Source organism: Mobula birostris, chromosome 7 (genome assembly GCF_030028105.1).
Source record: "Mobula birostris isolate sMobBir1 chromosome 7, sMobBir1.hap1, whole genome shotgun sequence".
In the NCBI taxonomy this organism is placed as follows: Eukaryota; Metazoa; Chordata; class Chondrichthyes; order Myliobatiformes; family Myliobatidae; genus Mobula; species Mobula birostris.
Window position 1 is genome coordinate 19,945,563 of NC_092376.1, and position 21,086 is coordinate 19,966,648.

At 41.4% G+C, this 21,086-nt stretch overlaps 1 protein-coding gene across 6 annotated transcripts in view; it reads left to right on the forward strand.

Annotated features, from left to right (window-relative positions):
* The window catches only part of ppp2r3b (protein phosphatase 2, regulatory subunit B'', beta), a 134,072-nt gene that overhangs the window by 21,157 nt on the left and 91,829 nt on the right, over nucleotides 1-21,086 (forward strand). The window lies entirely within an intron of this gene.

A 21,086-nucleotide genomic window follows, 5' to 3' on the forward strand; every position in this document is an offset into this window, starting at 1 on the left:
GGGTATTTGTATCATCCAGGTGATCCAAGGCCCTGTGAAGCGCCAATGAAATTGTGTCTACTATTGTGACAATGGGCAAATTGCAGAGAGTCCAGGTTCTCTCGGTGCGCTTCATCACTGTAGATGTGAGTGCTACTGGATGATGGTCATTAAGGCAGCTCGCCCTACTCTTAAGTATAATTGCCCTTTTGAAGCAGGTGGGAACTTCTGATTACAGCAATGAAAGATTAAAAATGTCCTTGAACACCGCCTCCAGTTGGTTGACACAGGTTTTCAGAGCCCTACTAGGTACTTCATGGGGGCATGTCGCCTTGCGAGTGTTCACCCTCCTGTAAAGATGGCTTGAAGTAAGAGACTAGAACATTGGCACTATCAGATTGTCGTCTGCTTTAAAGTAGACATACTGTTTCATTATGGTTCTTCATGCGAAGAAATCCTGATTGTTTTACTCACATGGTTCTTAAAACAGCAATGTGGTTGATATATTACTGCTCTCTGAACGGATACAGAAGCCTGAAGGCACTCACTCCGATTCAGGAACAGCTTCGTCCCCTCTGCCATCCGATTCCTAAATGGACATGGAACCCTTGGACACTACCTCACTTTTTTTGGGACCTGAGGAGTGCCGGATTAGTGAAAATGCCAAATTACAGAAGGATCACATTAAGCATAATCAGTGCCGGATTGTCGAAGGAACCGGATTACAGGTAGTCAGATTAATGAAGGTCAACCTGTATACAGTATTTTTGGGTTTTTTGCATGTTTTTTAATCTAGTCAATACACGTATACTGTAATTGATTTACTAATTATTTTTATTTTTCTCTTCTATATTATGTATTGCATTGAACTGCTGCTGCTAAATTAACAAATTTCACGTCACATGCTGGTGATGATAAACCTGATTCTGATTGACTAGGAATCTCGTACCGTAAAAGGACTAGATGGGGCAGAGTTTGTGAAATGTGTTCAAGAAAGTTTCCTTCATCAGTACGATGGAGATTGTGATACAGGATCTGCTATAGGGAAAGACCATGATCTGCAGTACAACAAAAACTAATCATTCACCCAACAATTTAAGATACCTTAGGAATTCTGTCTCTTTATTAGGAAGAGAGGGAGAAGTGTCACACAGCAAGAGTTGTAAACACAAGAGATTCTGCAGATGCTGGAAATCCAGAGCAATACACACAAAATACTGGAGGAACTCAGCAAGTCCAGCAGCATCTATGAAAATGAATAAACTGTTGATATTTTGTGCTGAAACCCTTCATCAGAACTGGAAAGGGAGGAAGACACCAGAATAAAAAGGTTGGGGGAAGGAGAAGCAGGATTAGTGTGACCCTCAGGTTCTTTTGGCTGCGTAAATCTAGGGAAGACGATCTCTCATCCTGCCAAACGTGTGAGATTGAGATGTAAGCTCACTTGAGACCCCCTGTTTGGATGGATGCTGTGTGATTTGTTACCCTGTTACAAATGAGTACCACGAAATAACAGACAGTACACCCATATACAATTAAACGATTTAGTTTTATAATTCTTAATTTGACTAAAGGGTTAGTAAAGAAAAAGCAAACAGAAAAGGGCCCATTTTAATTAAACAGTCTAATGTGCACAAGTTGGAGCTCACGGTTTCCCCTTTGCTGATCCTTCTTCAATCTCCATGGGCTTTGTCGACTCCCAGCCCCAGTCCAAGTCCAATCCTACGATCTCTCCCCTCCTGTGTCTTCCCTCTCCACCTCCCACGAACAAAAGATGCAGATCACCTCTGTGTCAGGCACACAGCACGAAAACACACTCCCTTCATTGGACGGCTGACATTCCAAAGCACCCGTTATCTCTAACCATAACCCAAACCCTACTTCTACAAAAAGACCATTACATTAGCAGTGAAACCTTTCCCAGGGTGTTTCACTCTTTCTCCCCCCCCCCCCCAACTAAAATCAGTCATGTCCTCATGACTTGAGAAAATTTGCCAACCCTTCATGCAAAGCACAAAGTCCAACCCAGGTGTAAAAAGGCAGTGACATAGCTCCCCAAGGCAATAGATGCCACACTCTGTTCCCCCGGTGCTACATAGGTCAGCTATCCAGTGGTCTCCTGATTCTTTGAGACCTCCTTACCCCCTCTCATCTACTTCAGGTTCCGACACTTCTTGGAATACTTCTGGTCTACATGGCAAGGCCTCCCCAGGTTTATCACTCAACTCCTCTGTCCCTTGGCTGAGCCCCGCTTCATCCCTTTCAGGGTCCCGCTGAAACCCAGTCTCACAGATAGCACCCCCCCTCCCCCAATTTCACCTGATTCAGCCTGAGAAGGGTTGGGAATCTCTTCCTCAATCAGTGGGGAGTTAGCAAAATGCAGCTTATACCACACCCCCATTTCCTAATCCTCCGAGTCAGTATCCCATTCAGGGGCAGGGGTGGTCTTATTTCTCCTGCTGTTGATCCTTTAGTCGCCCTGCGTTGCCGTGGCATCCTCTTTCTAGGTGTAGGCTCCAGGTTGGGCTCTGGATCAAACCGCACCTCTTGTCCCAGAGGCAGAAGATAGTTCCGATGGAAAATTTTGACAGACCCCATTTCCATCCTCTGGCTTCACCCGGAAAACTGGTGCGTTTGGCATCTGACTCCCTACTACATAGGGCGTAGCCGCCCAGCAATCAGCCAACCTGTACTTCTCAGGTAGACCCAAATCCCTTATGAGGACTTTGTCTCCCAGCACGAGTTGGGAGAAACTAACCTTTTGATCATACCTCTGCTTATTTCTTTGATTCTGCTTGGCAGCCGCAACCTCAGCTAATTCATAAGCCTTTTACAGCTCCCTTCTCATATCAGAGATGTACTTCAGATAAGTCTTTGATGGCAGGTCTTCCTCACCAGTCTGAAAGCAAAGGTCGATGGGCAACCTTGCCTCGTGCCCAAACATCAGATAATATGGCGAGTACCTAGTAGCTTCATTTTGTGTATAGTTGTAGCAGTGGACCAGATGTCCAATATGTTGACTCCACTTGTTCTTCCTGATTTCCAAGGTTCCAAGCATGTCTAGAAAGGTCAGATTAAACCTCTCGGGCTGGGGATCACCCTACGGGTAATAAGGCGTAGTCCTGGACGACTTGACTCTGAGCATGTTCAGTAACTCATTTATTATGGCCTCCCTAGGCGGATACAGAGTGATCAGGGATGGATTTCGAGAGTAGACTCTCGAAATCCATTCCTGATCACTATGTATCCACCTAGGGAGGCCATAATAAATGAAATACTTCTCCCATAACACTTTGGCCACCGTGGACGCCCTCTAATCCTTGGTGGGGAAAGCTTGCGTGTATCTGGTGTGATCAGTGATGACAAACACATTACCATGTTGCTGGCATCTGCCTCTATTGACGGGAAATCCATATACACCAGGTCAAGGGGCCCCGCACTCTGCAAGTGGGACAATGTCGCGGCTCTTGTAGGCTGCGCCTTCCTCCGTATGTATTGAATGCAAGACTTCCTGTATTCTTCGACCTCCGGCTTCATTCGGGGCCAATAAAACTGATCTCTGACCAAACCATAGGTCTTTTCAACCACCAAATGTCTAGAATCATCATGAAGTGACTTCAATGCAATTTTCCGATACTTCAGAACCAGCTGGGAATGCCAAAGCTGGTCTGGAGGAGACGTGACCCGGTATAGGATCTGGTTCCTCAACTCCAATCTCAGTAATGGAGGCACCACAGCATATTTCGTCTTTTATGCTTAGGCCATGTCTCACTTTTCGACCACTGACCAAATGGTACTGATGCCCAGGTCATCTCGCTGAGCAGCTGCCACTTCCCCAGGACTCAATTCTGACAACTGTTTGTCTTCAGAGCAGTCAGGTTACAGTAAGCTTGTGGAATGGCGCCATCAGAAGCTCCCAATTGATCTACTGCTCAGTCCTGCCCTTGCCTTCACCATGATGGAAAACTGGTGCATGGCTTTCATTCCTGGGGTAGGAACACTCTCCCACTCTTTGTCCCCGTCCAGCCCATCATGTGCATGTCGAGACAAAACATCAGCATCAATGTTCCTACTTCCCAGCCGGTACTTCAGGCTGAAATCATAGGCAGACCGCACTGCCAATGATCGATGGCCTGTGGCAACCAACTTCACCAAGGTCAGGATATAAGTTAGGGGATTGTTGTCCGTCCTCACCTCAAACTTGGCACCATAGAGGTAGTCTCTCAACTTATCCACCACAGCGTATTTTAATACCAGAAACTCCAACTTGTGCGTGGGATAGTTTTTCTAAGTGGGCGACAGTCTCCTGCTGACAAGCGCAACAGTTCTCAACCCGGTGCCCTAATCCTGATACAGGACACCTCCTAAGCCCTCCCTGCTGGCATCTGTATGCAGTACATAAAGTAATCGGGGGTCTGCAAAAACCAGCACAGGCGCCTGTGTCAGCAGTTCCTTCAGCGACTGAAAGGCCTCTTCACATTTAGCGTCCCACCGTGCTCTGAAGGGCCAAGATACTGTTTAACCTCCTCCCTTTCTTCCCCCAGGGAGGGTAACCACACAGAAGCTGATGTAAAGGGTGACTCACTGCCACGTAGCTCTTCACCAATCTCCGCTAGTACCCACAGAACCCAAGGAATAAGCACAAAGTGCTCACAGTCAGGGGCCTTGGCCATGTGCTCACCCCCTCTATCTTAGACGGATCTGTAGCTACTCCATCCCGTAAGACAATGTGCCCAACATCGCTGACAGACATCTTGTAGAATTGTCACTTGTCCAGGGAAAGTTTTAGCCTTCAGGCATCCTGACACCTTCAATAGCCTCACTTCATGGTCCTCCAAGGTAGGCCCAAACACTGAGGTTACCAATACCTCAAGCAAACCTTTGGAGGCGGAGTGAAGTGATGATGGTGCTAAACGGCGACTGCTATGCCTGCATCTTCAGAAACAGCTTTATTTCCATCTTTAATATCTTTACTTTTCCCTTTCAGGGTCCTTTTGAAGACCCTGACCTGGAGTTACATGACAACGGTTCTTTGCGGGAATGGGACCTATTCTCAGGGTTTCATAACTGGCCGTTGTTCAGCACACCAAGGGCTTTGCCTAAGAGTTTGACTCGGCTTTGGAGGCCTTCATTGGAGGCTCACGTTCCAAAGCAACCGTTATCTCTAACTATAACCCAAACACTGCTTTGACAGAAAGACCATTACGTTAACAGTGAAACATTTCTCAGGGTGTTACACTAGTAAGAAGGTGATAGATGAATCCAGGAGGGTAAGAAAAGTAAGGGGACAAAATACGCAATGTTTCGTTATATGCAGATGACCTGTTAGTTTATATTTCAGATCCTAGGAAATCTATTCCTCCTATCTATATACTACTAAAACTCTCATGCTCTGTGTGTCTGTGACCTCCAGTTAGCGCAAACGGTGCATTACAGCAACACTTACAGAATGCAAGCAAAGTTCAGGGTTATATATTCGTATAAAATTGCTCATTCGCCAAAAATCAACAGGCTGGCTTTCACCCGAGACCCAATCAGCCATCATGAAAATCGGGACGCGACAGCCCGACGCATGCGCACGGCCAGTCCCAGCAGCGACACCTACCGGAGCAAAAGGACAGAGCAGCTCTATTTTGAGGGGTCACATTCTGCTAATCACCATCAGCATGTGCAGGATTAGGACAGATCTAACTGCCACCCTTTAATAATTAAATCTTATTGTAATGACGTACTTCGAGACACCCATAAAACCCTTTGCTGCAGTCAAAGGACAGCAGTGACTGTATCATGTCCACTTAGGAGAGTGCCAGCCACATCATCAAGAATAATCAGCATCCTTTGGTGTTAGTGCTTCGTGTCTTCCATCCAGCATTAGGGTAAAAAAAAAAAAAAAATGGTCAGCCTAATTATGCCGCGTAGGAAGGGAAGGGGGACATTATGGTCAAGAGATGACGCCAAACGTTGTCAGGAAGCAGCAAGGAGAGGGAGAGAACAAGAATCGGATGAGACTAGAGCCGCACGAATCCAGGATCAAAGAGTCAGGACGAGAAAAGATGAGACAAGAAGAGACAGATGAGGAGAGGCATGCACGTCTCCAGGATCAGAGACCAACAACAAACAGCAGAAGAGCTGAAGAGATGGGGGATGAAAGGGCTGCACGTCTCCAGAATGACAACGAGAGGCACAAGGGTAGCAGATAAACCAGAAATGAGGCTATCAAAAGTGTCCTTCATTAAGTGAGGCGCAGCTATATTTGCTTTGCAACGTGTCGTTCTTCTTTACTAAACTGAGGTTTTCTACTTCAGTTTCCAAAGCAAAGCGATACCAATAGCATTCAGGAAAATTTAATGTTCATTCTGGTCACATCAGATTACACTACCCTTCTCTCAAAGAGTGCCCCAACGGGTCACCCCATTGTCTAGTGTTATCTATATTTTCTGAATTTAGTAGTTTTTCTGGGTATAAATTAAATTTACATAAAAGTGAGTTATTTCCTATTAATAATTACTCGGATCCAAATCATCAAGTACCTTTTAGTATTGCTAAAAATTATTTTACCTATCTTGGTATTAAAATTACTAAAAATTTTAAGGATCTCTATAAATATAATTTTTTTTCCATTAATTGATTACACCAAATAAATGCTTTCTAAATGGTCGCCAATGACATTATCATTAATAGGTCGAATTAATGCTATTAAAATAAGTTTTACTGAAATTCTTATACATGTATATATTTTAGGCAGTTCCTTCTTTTGTTCCTAAAAAGTTCTTTGACAGAATAGATTCTATAATTTTATCTTGTATTTGGAATAATAAAAATCCTAGATTGAGTAAACCCTTACTGCAGAAATTAAAAAAGGATGGTGGTATGGCTTTGCCAAATTTTAGAATATATTATTGGGCAAGTAATATTCAATGTATTACTTTTTGGATTCATTATTCAGACATACATGAATGTCCTTCATGGTTGGATTTGGAGGAAAGCTCGGTGAAAGGATTCTCTTTGTCCTCTTTACTGGGAGCTCCTCTTCCATTTTTGTTTTCTAAGATTAGCAGACAAGATTTTAATCCTATTATTAAACATACATTAAGAATTTGGTTTCAGTTTCGTATATTTTTTTGAGTTAAATAATTTTATTCTTGTGATATCCATCTCAATTTTTTTTAAACCATCGATTTCGGATAAGGCCTTTTTAATTTGGAAAACCAAGGGAATAATAACTTTTTCAGATTTGTTTTTAGAGGACTGTTTAATGTCTTTTTCTCAGTGGATAAATGTGATTTATCTAATGTACACTCCTTTAATTATTTGCAAATTAGGAATTTTTTACATGGTTTGTTGCCAAATTGCCTATCTGCTTATCCACCTAATATGACAGATGCTCTCTTTCAGTTTAAACCATTTCAAAAAAGGTTGATAACTATAAACCATAGACAGTTACTGAACTCACGAATGATATCTAATGATAAAATTAAACATGCTTGGGAATCGGAATTTCAGGAGTCATTTTCAGATAATCAATGGAGTAAAATTTTTCATTTGGTTAAGAACTCATCTATCTGTGCCTGTCATTCCTTGATGCAGTTCAAGGTAGTGCATCGGGCCCATATGTCAAAGGATAAACTAGCGCGTATTTTTTCTAATATCAATCCTATTTGTGACAGATGTAATATTGAGGTGGCCACTTTAATTCATATCTATTGGTCTTGTATAAAGCTATATTATATATTATAACTTTTGGAGAGATGTTTTCAAAATGCTATCAAAAGTCTTGGATCTGGATCTACAATCTAATTTGCTTACGGCAATTTTTGGGATTATCCTATCGGAAGCAGGAAACATTCCTGTTTCCACTCGATGTATGATGGCCTTTTTGACTTTATTGGCTAGGAGAGCCATTTTATTGAAGTGGGAGGATTCTAATCCACCTACAGTCTTTTATTGGTTTTCCTCTATTATGTCCTGTTTAAATTTAGACAAAAAAATTAAGAGGTTGGACATTTAATACATCCTTTAAATTTGAGCAAATCTGGTGACCTTTTATTCAATATTGTCATTTACTTTGATTTATTACTCTTCCAATTTGTTTTTTTTTCCCAAAGTTTTAGATTTGATCAGAAAGTTTTTTTGGTTGTATCCTCAGAATGGACTGCCCAGTCCCTTTTTTGTTTTGTTTTTTTTTGTGTAGTGGGGATTTTCTTCCTTTATTTAAAATTCAAAGTTTTTTCTTTCTTCTTCATGAACTGATAAGAGGAGAATTGCTGTTTTCCTTTTTATTATATATTATACTAACTTAGCACTGTATGATTTTGATAATGTCTATCTCAATTTTGGTTTGTATTGTTATTGATATATATATTTGAGATAATTCTCTTGTTTGTATTTATGTTCCTTTTAAATCAATAAAAAGATAAAGAAAGAAAGGAAAAGTAAAGGGCTTGAGAAGAATGAATCTGATAGAAAAGTGGATCAGTGCCAGTGCAGCAAGGGAAGAAAGAGGGGCACTGGGCGGAAGTGATAGACCAGTGAGGATAAGTAAGAGTCCAGAGTGAGGAATCAAAAGGGGAGGGAAAGAAAAATATTACTGGAAGGATAAATAGATGTTCACGCCATCAGGTTGGAGGCTGCCTGAATTGGAAAGGTCAGGTATGAGCCTAATCAAGGTGCTGGGGTTGCGAGCCCAAGAGCATATCAAAACGGTAGGGCCTAGGTCCATGAGTGATGAATGACCTGCCGCTTGGCCAGTTTAAGTGCCAGACCAGATTGAAAAGTTCAGGTTGTTGGGGCCAGAGGAGAGGGACAGGCTGGTGTTCAGCTTGCTGCTTGTGAAATTTGTTCCTCTCTGTGCTGAACTAAAGCTGTAGCCTGCACCTAATGGGCTGCTGGACTAGCTGTAGTGATGACTGGCTTTGTGGCTGTCGACTCTGTTTGATGAACTTCAATTCTGAATATTACTTGTTTACTTTTATTGTTTGCATGATTTGGTTTTCTGCTCATTGGGTGTCTCGTCTTTTTTTAATGGGTTCTATTGGGTTTCTTTGTTTTGTGGCTGCCTGTAAGGAGACAAATATCAAGGTTGTGTATAGTATACATAATTTGATAATGTACTTTGAACTTTTGAACCTCGAAGGAATATGAGATGTTGCTCCTCCACCCTGAGAGTGGCCTCATTGTGGTAAAAGAGGAGGCCATAGACCGACATGTCGGAATGGGATAGTAACTAAAATGGTTGACCACCAGGAAATTCTGCTTTTGGCATATGGAGCAGAGGTGCTTGACAGTCGTCCCCCAATTTACATCAGGTTTCACAAACATAGATGAGGGCATTTTGGGAGCACCGGATACAATAGTCAACCCCAACGGATGCACAGGTTAAGTGTTCCCTCACCTCAAAGGACTGTCTGGGGCCCTGAATGGAGGTAAGGGAGGAGGTGAATGAGCAGCTGTAGCATTTCTGTACTTGCAAGGATGTGTGCCAGGAGGGAGATTAGTAGGGAGGAACAATGGACAAGGGAGTCAGGGAGTGATCCCTCCAGAAGGTTGAGGGGGGGGTGGAAGGGAGAAGGGAGGTAAAGTTGTATTTGATGGTAGAGTCCTGTTGAAGATTGTGGAAGTTGCGAAGAATGATGTGTTGGATGCTGAGGCTCGTGGGTTGGTAGGTGAGGGCAAGCAACTCTGTCTCTGCTAAGGTAGCAGGAAGATGTGGTGGGCGCGAATGTCTGGGAAATGGCAGAGATCTGGTTGAGGGCAGCATCAGTGGTGGAGTAAGGGAAGCTCCGTTCTTTGAAGGACATTGGAAAGCCTCATCCTAGGAACAGATGAGGTGAAGATGATGGAACTGAGAAAAAGGAATAGTATTTTTACAAGAGACAGGGTGGGAAGAGGTATAGTGATAATCGCCATGGTAATTGGTAGGTTTATAGAAGATGTCAGTATAGTTTGTTTCCAGAGATGGAAGCAAATCCAGAAAGGGGAGAGAGGTGTCAGAAATGGACCGTGTATTTAAGAGCAGGTTGGAAGTTGGAAGCAAAGTTGATGAAATTGTTGAGCTCAGATGGGTGCTTGAAGCAGCACCAATGTAGCAGAGGAAGAGTTGGGGAGCATTATCAGGGAAAGAGTTGTTAGCTCTGTGTTCTGGCTAAGAACAAATGCTGCCTTTATCAGATAAAAGGTTTAACTGTGTTTAAGTTTTATTGTTTGCAATCAGAAAGTACAGTGCATTGTCATTTACGGAAATGTTGAAATCTGTTTTGTCATTGAAATTATCTGGGGGTTGTTCGATATAACCCTCTAGCTTTTGGGAAATGTTTTTTCTTTTCTGTTGAAGCTTTCTATTAAGGTGTTTCCTCCAACTTCCCACATGAAATGTAGCTTATGTTGGTGAGTAGATTTATAATTCTCAACACACATAAGGCTGGTGGAACGCAGCAGGCCAGACAGCATCCATAGGAAGAAGCACAGTCGACGTTTCAGGCTGAGACCCTAGGGTTCTGGCCTGCTGTGTTCCACCAGCATTTTGTGTGTGTTGCTTGAATTTCCAGCATCTGCAGATTTCCTCGTGTTTGCATTTATAATTCTCAAGTATTTTTTTTGCATTTTGTATTGTACTTTTGATGTTTGTCTATTCTCTGCTTGAACTCAGAATACTGTTTATCCAAAATTCATTGTTGATTTGATTGGGACTTGTCTTGGCATCTTCATTGGCTTCACTTGTATTTTACCCAGATCATCTTGCATTTGACAGCTTGTGAATTGCTATATATTGCTATATTTTGATGTCATTTCAGTAGAGGTCTTAATGCTTCATTTATTCAGAGCAGACTTGTGCCTTTTTCAATACAAGCCTGCATGCATTATACTATTTATAGAAGTAAAGGGAAGCCAAATGAATGCACAGCTGTTTGACACTATAAATTGCATGACTTGAGAACAGAATTGTTGGCATATACTCATGGAATAGTGGTTAATGTTTCTGGCTCTTTCTCGCAATATAAAGCCCCCTAATGCTCTCAGCAGTCAACCCTTGTCTTCCTACTAACATTAAAACAAAAAAAAACATGGAAGATGGTTTAAAATTAAGGGGCATATTATAAATTCCTTTTGATTAGCTCGTATTTGCAATATTGTTGGAGAGAACAAAAAATCTCCCAACATGTTGAAAAGATTTGGCATCTGCTATATATGATTACAAGGTAGAAACAACAGTTCATTCATCTGGTAGAAACAGTTGTGAAGTATCCTTGCTATTCTTTATTTATATATTTCAGCTGTTAGTTTCCTATATTTTCCAGACGTGACGGGAACCAATGCAAAGCAGACGGGAGCTAGGATAGAAACAAAATAAATAAGCAGAGGAGGAAAAAGTAGAATTCAGAAATTGAGGGCAATAAACAAACAGGGCCATAGCAGAAAATGTGAATAAAGGGAAATGAATGTTGTAACTAGTTTAAAGGCATTATCTTAAATGTGCAGAGCATCTACCAGAAAATAGATGAAGTAATCTTACAAATAGAAATGAACAGATGAGATGTAATTGAAATTGCAACAACTTTGATAGTGGTGGACCCAAGGATGGGAAGTAACTGTGTAGGTGTTCAAGAAATATAAATGTTAGTCTTAAAGAATTTTGGGCAGTTAGAGAAAACTTAATACAATATTAAAGAAGGATATTGTCTTCTATAAGGTGGAATCTAGATAGAGCAAAAAAAAAAGCCACAGGACAGAAGACATTAGTGTGAATTGTCTGCATATCGACAACCTCTGCCAGTGGTAATAAGAGCTAGACCTCAACACCTCCTTTTATTTCCTCACTTGCAGAACTCGGTTAGTTCAGATCGGCAATAACATCTCCACAATCACCTTCAGCACGGATGCACCACAAAGCTGTGTGCTTAGTCCCCGCTCTACTCCCTTCTGACTGAGTTTAAGTACTGATCCAATGCCATATTTAAGTTTGTTGATGACACCATTGTTGGCCGAATCAAAGATGGTGACGAATCAGCAAATATGAGGTTCAATTGACAGTGTGGTTGAATAGTGTCACAACAATGACCTTTCACTCAATGTCAGCAGAACCAAAGAGATGATTGACAATGAAAAGAGGAAACCGAAGGTTCATGAGCCAGTACTCATTGGGCAATAAGAGTTGGGAAAGGACAGTAACTTTAAATTCCTCTTTTATCATTTCAGAGGCTCTCTTGGGTCCAGCATGTAAGTGCCATTACAAAGAAGGCATAACAGCATCTCTACTTAAGTTTGATTTGGCATGTCATATAAAACTTCAACAAACTTCTGTAGATGCACAGTGGAGCATATTCTGACCGGTTGTATCCTCAAGGATCCCCACCATCCAGGCCATGCTCTCTTCTTGCTGCTGGTACAGGTCTCATGCCACCAGCTTCAGGGATGATTATTACCCCTCAACCATCAAGCTCCTGAACCAGCGTAATAATTTCACTTATTTCAACACTGAATTAATTCTACAGCCTGACAATTCACTTTCAAGGACTCTATGCCTCATTTTAGAATATAGAACATAGAATAGTACAGCACAGTACAGGCCCTTCAGTCCACAATGTTGTGCTGACCCTCAAACCCTGCCTCCTATATAAACCCCCACTTTAAATTCCTCCATATACCTGTCTAGTAGTCTCTTAAACTTCACTAGTGTATCTGCCTCCACCACTGACTCAGGCAGTGCATTCCACGCACAAACCACTCTCTGAGTAAAAACCCTTCCTCTAATATCCCCCTTGAACTTCCCACCCCTTACCTTAAAGCCATGCTCTCTTGCATTGAGCAGTGGTGCCCTGGGGAAGAGGCGCTGGCTATCCACTCTATCTATTCTTCTTATTACCTTGTACACCTCTATCATGTCTCATCTCATCCTCCTCCTCTCCAAAGAGTAAAGTCCTAGCTCCCTTAATCTCTGATCATAATGCATACTCTCTAAACCAGGCAGCATCCTGGTTAATCTCCTCTGTACCCTTTCCAATGCTTCCACATCCTTCCTATAGTGAGGCGACCAGAACTAGACACAGAATACCCCCAGTAGAGTAACTGCTCCCTTCCTGTTCCTGACTTCCACCCATACTGACTCAAAAGAGGATCCTGCTACATTACCCACCCTTTCTGTAGCTGTAGTAGTATCCCTGACCAGTAATGCCACCCCTCCTCCCCTTTTTCCATCCTCTCTATCCCTTTTAAAGCACTGAAATCCAGGAATATTGAGAATCCATTCCTGCCCTGGTGCCAGCCAAGTCTCTGTAATGGCCACTACATCATAATTCCATGTATGTATCCAAGCTCTCAGTTCATCAATAGTTATCAATAGTTTTATTTATTATTAGTTTTGTATTTGAACAGTTTACATTTTTCACATTACCAGTTTGACGGTCTGTGTGTAGCTGTTCATTAATCCTATTGTATTTCTTTGTTCTATAATGAATGTCCAAGAAAATGGATCTTAGGGTAGTGTATGGTGACATGTATTTTGATAATAAGTTTGCTTTGAACTTTGAAGTTACTCTGAACTATTATTAGGAATGTTATTGAACAAGAAGTAAGAGGAGCTTGCATTAAAAGTACACTGTAACCACTGGAAATCAAATTGTATACAAAACAAGCTAACAATTAACTGTGGAAAAGCAATTCCTAGAATACAAATAGAGTGGTCTCCACTGCAGGCCATCTTGTATGGGCATTGTAGTAATTATTCCCTCCTTGTATTATTGCATTAATAATGTTAAGTACAAGACCTCTTGGGAAGGAATGTCCAGAATATCCTGCTGAGCACTGCCGGCATTCTATGTTGGTACTGGAATGTGTGGTTACACGTTCCGGTACCAACATAGAACATAAGAAATAGGAGCAGGAGTAGGCCATCCGGCCCATCGAGCCTGCCCCGCCATTCAATAAGATCATGGCTGATCTGTCTGTGAACTCAGCTCCATCTTCCTGCCTTTTCCCCATAACCCTTAATTCCCCTATTATATATATAAAAAAAATCTATCTAACTGTATTTTAAATATATTTAGTGAAGAAGACTCAACTGCTTCCCTAGGCAGAGAATTCCACAGATTCACCACTCTCTGGGAAGAACAGTTTCTCCTCATCTCTATCCTAAATCTTCTCCCCTGAATTTTGAGGCAATGTCCCCTAGTTCTAGTCTCACCTACCAATGGAAACAACTTTCCTACTTCTATTTTATCTGTACCTTTCAAAATTTTGTATGTTTCTATAACAGGGGTCCCCAACCTTTTTTGCACTGCGGACCGGTTTAATATTGACAATATTCTTGCGGACTGGCCAACCCGGGGGTGGGGGGAAGGGTTGCCAACGGACAAGAGTAGCAGTCAAATACGTTGTGTTTACCCAGAGAAAGACTACAATGACCGTGAAGCCTTGCGCAGGCACCAGTGTGCATGCGCATCGTGACCTGGCGACTTTTTTTCTGCAAATCTTTTTTGACGATTCTGTTCGGTGGGGGGTATTAATCACGACCAGAATGTCGGTGATAAGTGGCTAATACACTCAATTTCGTTTCTAAAAGGGTTTATCTAACAAATTTAATATTAAACACACAGCGCATATTTTCCTGGCATGAATATAGTGATAAGTCAATTATCAGGGGAGCTTGAAGTAAGTGTTGAACGAACTTCCAATAGAGTGGTAGAGGCAGGTTCGATATTATCATTTAAAGAAAAATTGGATAGGTATATGGACAGAAAAGGAACGGAGGGTTATGGGCTGAGTGCAGGTCGGCGGGACTAGGTGAGAGTAGCATTTGGCACGGACTAGAAGGGCCGATATGGCCTGTTTCCGTGCTGTAATTGTTATATGGTTATGTAAGTAAGTCAATAGCATCATAACATTTTAAGTAACGTTTGGATATTAAACACACAGCACATATTTTCCCTGTTTGAACATATAAAATCATTGCAATGCACCAATATCGCTGAATCAATGGGAGCCCTGTGCTTGTTTCCCTGCAACAAGGCGGTCCTATCGCGAGGTGAAGGGAGACAGCGATACTTGAAGGGGGTTCCTTATGTCCAGTCTATTCCACAATTTAGTTTTCGTTGCATTCATTGCAGAGATATGTTGGAAATGGAAGCAACGTTTTCAGTGCTTTCGTGGCTATCTCAGGATATTTCGCCTTGACTTTGATCCAGAATGCTGGCAGAGATGTTATGTCAAACATACTTTTCATCCCGCCGTCATTTGAAAGTTCGAGGAGCTGATCTTCTTCCCGCGCTGACATGATGCGCGGGTAATGACCTCGCGCGGGTAATGGCTCAACAGTGTGTGACAGGAATTGAGGAAAGATGCAGTTGACTCTTATTGCCAAATCATATCGTTTCCTCGCGGCCCGGTAGCACGTGCTTTGCGGCCCGGTGGTTGGGGACCGCTGTATAAGATCCCCTCTTATAGGGCTACCCCCAGCCCATCCCTAACCTATGTTGGTTGTTAATGCAAATGATGCACTTCACTGTATATTTTGATGTACATATGATAAATAAATGAATCTGAATCTCCATCAGTGAGTTTCAGATATCAACCATTAGAAAAGAATTCCCCTGGAGCCCCCTTTTAAGGTGAAGGGAAGGAGTTTTAAACTTGTGTCCTTCTGTTTGTGATGCCTCTTATTACTTTAAGTATCTCTGTCAGGCAACTCTTTTGCCCTCTTCACTCCTGGAAAAGCCAGCCCAGCCTATCCAAATTCCTCCAATCCAGGCAACATCCTTGTGAATCTTCTCTGCACGCTGTCCAGTGCAGCTGCATCCTTTATATAATGTAGCAACCAGAACTGTACAAAATATTTCAAGTGCAGTTTGATTAGTATTTTGTGAAGTTGAACATAATATCCATTTATATTTATTTTATGCCCTGACCCATGAAGCCAAGCATATCATATTCCTTACTATTACGTACCTATATTTACCAGTGTGGCCACTTTAAGGGAACTGTGGACTTCAAGCTCAAGGTCCCTCTGATTTAATATTCTTGCAATTTGCTCTTTATGTACTACCCCTATATGACTTCTCAAAATGCATCACCTTGAGCTTGTTGGGATTAAATTCTATCTGGTAACACTGTGTCAACTTTCCATCTCATCTATGCCTTAGACTGTCTTCCTCGCTATCCACATTGGTAATGTTTGGCAAATTCAAACATGCTGATCATTCCTCCTACGTTCACATCCAATTATTTAATATGTATCAAATCAAGGATCCCAGCATCTATTCCAATAGTCTACCCCCTACACCACCCTCTTCAACTTATCCCTTCTCCAGGGATAAATCAAAGACGGTCAGGAGAATTTTCTTGGGGACAAATCCTGTCTGACTTATTTGAGTTTATTTGAAGAGAAGACATAGAAAATAGGTGCAGGAGTAGGCCATTCGGCCCTTCGAGCTGCACCGCCATTAAGTATGATCATGGCTGATCATCCAACTCAGAACCCTGTACCAGCCTTTCCTCCATACCCCCTGATCCCTTTAGCCACAAGGGCCATATCTAACTCTCTCTTAAATATAGCCAATGAACTGGCCTCAACCGTTTCCTGTGGCAGAGAATTCCACAGATTCGCCACTCTCTGTGTGAAGAAGTTTTTCCTAATCTCGGTCCTAAAAGGCTTCCCCTTTATCCTCAAACTGTGACCCCTCGTTCTGTACAAAATGCATTGAGGGAAGTGCTGTTGATATAATCTACAAGGACTTCAGAGAAGCCTTGATGGAAGACAAGTCTAACAGATTAGAACCCATGGGATCCAGGGCAAGTTAGAATATTATGTCTAAAATTAGTCTAGAGGGATTTTCTGATTGGGTGCCCATGACTATGATGTACCGTAGTATTAATGCTGAGCTGCTTGATGATTTTACATTAATGATTTGGATATAAATGTAAGGATTAAAATTCATAACTTTGCAGTTGACAAAATTTTGTAATGTTGATGATGAAGAGGATAGTCGTAGGCTACAGGTTAATGATTACCAACTGATGATTGGTTGGTGAAATAGGCATAACCGCGTCAGATAGGAATTTAATCCTGATGAGTGTGAGTCCATGTACCATGAAGAAAAGTAGAATGTATGTAGTAAACAGTAGGATGTTGGGCTGTATAAGTTCAAAGATCCTTCAAAGTGGCAGCAGAGATAATGTGTTAAAGGAAGGCTATAGGATGCTTGTCTTTAGCCAGGGTAATAAAATGTAAGAACAAAGAGGTCATGTTTCAACTTTATAAAAGACTTGTTAGCCTGTGTTTGGGGAATTGTGTACATATCTGGTTGCCATAGGAAATGCATGATTGCAGTGGATAGAGTGTACAGGAGATGTCCCAAAATTTTGCCAGTTGTGTAGTGATCCCTTTTCTGTGGAGAGGCCAGGTAGGCTTGGTTTGTATGTATTGGAGTGGAGGAGGCTGAAGGGATACCAGAGAGCTGTTTTAAAAAAAAAATTGAGGAACATGTAGGATAGATAGTACCAAAAGTTTCTAAAACAGACATAGCTAAATTAAAGAGCAGATGTTTAAGGCTAAGATTTATAGGGAATCTGAGGGGAGAGGCTATGGACCTAGTGTTTGGAAATGGGATTATTATACATAGATTGATACTTAATGGCTTAAAAGCCTGATTCTGTGCTGTACTGACTTCCAGGTTATACTAGGATTAACAGCCATTAACTGGTCGCGACCTTTCGTGGTCAATACAAAAAGGGAAATGCTTACAGGTGTGCAGAGAGTCAAGCAGCATCTGTGGAAAGAAAGTTTTGTTAACATTTTGGGTTAATGAACCTTCATTTAAACTTCTTTCAGAGATTCATTCATGAGTGGAATTTTAAATGGAATGCAAGATCAGTAACTTGAGGGCTATCGTGAAGCAGGTTTGAAGAGCCAAATTGGCTCTTATTTCCTTGTTGTCTTCATCTCAGTTTTTCTTTCCATCATTGCTGCCTGATCTGCTATATATTTATAGCATTTTGTTCCTATTTCATGCTTCCAACATCTGTAGTTTTCAGATTTTTTTATTTCTGCATTGTATGTATTCTAAAAGGCATTCATTTCCAGAGCCCCATAATACTTGGTCAGAGTTTGCAGTTTCTGTTGCTAATTCTCTTCTGATCTTGCATACTGTAATGTTCTAATTTAGAAAATGGTAAAATACCAGGATATGAGAGTTTTCGAAAAGGATCAGTTAAAAATACAAATTGCATCTCACAGATCCAGCCCACAACAGCTGGTGTATGTGCGTAACTCTAGCTTGAGCCATTAACAAAGTTTAGTCAGAACTTCTCGCTGTAATTATTTTTTTACTCCATTAACAACATGTAATCCATTCATTTACAGATCACGTTTAAAAATTGCTTTGTCTCCTTGTAACTGTTTATACTTTCAGTTTTGCCCAGTAATTTTGGAAACATAGAAACCCTACAGCACAATGCAGGCCCTTCGGTCCACAATGTTGTGCCGAACATGTACTTTTGTGTGTTTAAAAAGCTTTTTTTGCTTTGTGCTGTAGAGCATAATGCTAATATTAAGAGTAAAAGAAGCAGCAACTGTTATGTATACAGGAGAATTATTCAAAAATGGAGAACAAGTTGTTTCATGTAAAGAGCTGTTTGACTATTGTGGTTTTGGTAATTTGGTAACCAGATGTGAATTTCATCACCGCCTGGTATAAAATTTGTGGAAGCTATTCACATTTTACTAGCATTGACTGACTTGCCAGGTGAGAGTAGAAGGTCCTTCCTTCAAAAGGAAGTTTAATTATCAAGGGAACAAGTTATCTGAATGTGACATATCCAAAGTTATGCATACCAGTAGAACAAGTAGTCTATCCAGTCTCTCCTTCTAAACCTAGTAATATCCTTGTGAATCTTTTCTGCACCCTTTTCAGCTTGGACATTTTTCTTGTAGCCAAGTGTGGTTGCACTAGTGATTTATACAGTTGCGATATGTCATCCCAACTCTTGTGCTCAATGGCCTGACTGATGAAGGCAAGTGTACCAAGCACTGTTTTCAGCACCATGTCTACCTGTTTCAACACTTTCAGAGAACTATATACATACAGTCTGTTCTATACTCTCTAGGACCATGCCATTTACTGTTTAAGTCTTGCCCAAGTTTAACTTCACACTTATCTGTGTTAAATTCTAACTACCTTTCTTTGGCGCACTTCCCATTTCAGAATCAGGATTGTCATCACTGACATGTTGTGAAATTCGTTGTTTTGTGGCAACAGTACTATGCAAGACAAAAATCACTAAGTTACAATAAATAGTGCAAAAGAGAAATAACGAGACAGTGTTCGTGGACTATTTGTAATCTGATGGCAGAGAGGAAGAGCTGTTCCTAAAATGTTGAGTGTGGGATTTCCAATCCATGTACATCCTCCCTGATGGACGAGGACATGTCCTGAGCGGGTGAATGTCTGTCTGTAATGATGGATGCCGCATTCTTGAGGCGCCGCATTTTGAAGAACTCCCTCAATGGTGGGTGAGAGTTGTGCCTGTGATGGAGTTGGTTGAGTCTACGACCCTCTGCAGCCTCTTTCAATCCTGTGCATTGGAGCCTCCACACCAGATGGTGATGCACACAGTCAGAATGCTACCCACTGTACACTTGTTGAAGTTTGGTCTTTGGTGATGTACTGAATCTCCTCAAACTCCTAATGAAGTGTAGCTGCTAGCATGCCTTCTTCGTGTTTGCCTCAGTGTTGGGCCCAGGATAGATCCTCTGAGGTGTTGAGGCTCAGGAACTTGAAGCTGCTCACCCTTTCCACTGTTGATCCCCTCAGTGAGGACTATTGTGTGTTCTCTCAACTGCACCTTTCTAAATTTCACAAGCCATTCCTTGCAGTATCACTCAACCAGCTGAATTGCCTCACTCCTGTACACCATCTTGTCACCATGAGATCCTGCCAATAATAGCTGTATCATCAGCAAATTCATAGATAGCATTTGAGCTGTGAGTCATGAGTATAGAGAGAGTAGAGCAATAGGCTAAGCACACATCCTTGTAAGCAAGGAGGAGATGTTATTTATGATCTGCACTGACCGTTGTCTCCTGAAGTTCACAATCAATTCCTTGCATTTGGAGACCCTTGAATTTTGTTGTTGCAACACCTTTCAACCAGCTTCATCTGCCTTGCTTTTTCCAGTAATCTTGGCAACCTTCTTCATTTTGCATCTTTTTACATTGATCCTGCTCTAAATACATTCCTATTTTACATACACCAGCACACTAAGGGAAATCTATTGAAATATCTAACTTGGTGGGAGCTGACTAGTTTTGACATATTAGGAAGGCTGATAAGAACCAGACAACCCAGCAGAGAGAGAGCAGGAAGTGCTTGACTGGGCAGGCAGGTTGGTAGTTCATGAACTAGTGCACTCCTTCTGACATTTTATGCTTGGCTTTTTTTGCTTGACTTCTTTTCTATATTATCCCAAATGCTTCACAGGGAACTTGGGATTGTATTTCATTAAAATGGAAGAATATCTGTGATGGTGACAAAATCCAGAATCAATGTGACAGGTATGTGTGAGGCATTGTGCAAACTTGGGATACAGGAAATATCTGGAACGCCCTACTGCATCAAAATCCACCTGCATTTATTTCTGAATATCAGGTAGAATCTGCAGTTACCTCAGAACCCACAGAATTGGAATTGGGAGCAAGATTGTTTAATCCCAAATAACTGTTAAAGAAGAAAAAAGCTGTTATGCAACACCTGATATCAGTCAAGTGTTGTATCTGCAGCTGTTAGTGCAGGATGCCAAATGCACAAACACCAATTTATTGAATCAGTTGCGGTATTTAGTGTCTTTATTTAGAAAATATTGTGATACTGAATGTATTCATCTGTTCTATTTGTGTTCTGTTTAAATGACTGAAGAACTTATTAGGTTAGCTAATTAAACTGAAGTAAAGCAGCTAGAAGCTGACTCGAATTGGATCAGTTTGGTCTACACAAGAATTAACTATAAAAGCAGTAATAATGACCAATTTAAAAATAAACAGACCAGGCTGCTATTGCTATAATTGACACCATCTATAGATAACACAAATGACACAGTTGCACTTCTGACAATAGGCTGGAGGT